This window comes from Penaeus monodon, chromosome 19 (genome assembly GCF_015228065.2).
Source record: "Penaeus monodon isolate SGIC_2016 chromosome 19, NSTDA_Pmon_1, whole genome shotgun sequence".
Classification (NCBI taxonomy): Eukaryota; Metazoa; Arthropoda; class Malacostraca; order Decapoda; family Penaeidae; genus Penaeus; species Penaeus monodon.
This window is the reverse complement of record NC_051404.1, coordinates 11,999,058-11,999,290: the sequence shown is the minus strand read 5'-3', so window position 1 is coordinate 11,999,290 and position 233 is coordinate 11,999,058. Positions and strand designations below refer to the sequence as shown.

Genomic DNA, 233 nt, shown 5'->3' with positions numbered 1-233 from the left:
TAGACAATCATAAGGACAAAGAGAAAGAATTCGATAGGGAGAAAGTGAGGCATGCACGATAGACAGAAGGGGAGGAAGGGAGAAAAGGAAAGAGTGAATAAAATGAAGATAAAGATATTGGAGTCGAACCGAAGAGAGGAGGGAGAATAGCAATAACAATAATGAAAATAAAGAGATCGTCGTATTCTAAAACTAATAGTATAGGGAATAAAATCACAGTCGGGTAAGGTAGA

At 37.3% G+C, this 233-nt stretch overlaps 1 protein-coding gene across 1 annotated transcript in view; it reads right to left on the bottom strand.

The window, feature by feature from the left end:
- LOC119585330 (roundabout homolog 1-like) overlaps positions 1 to 233 on the bottom strand; it is a 189,296-nt gene that overhangs the window by 177,312 nt on the left and 11,751 nt on the right. The gene's annotated exons all lie outside the window — the stretch shown is intronic.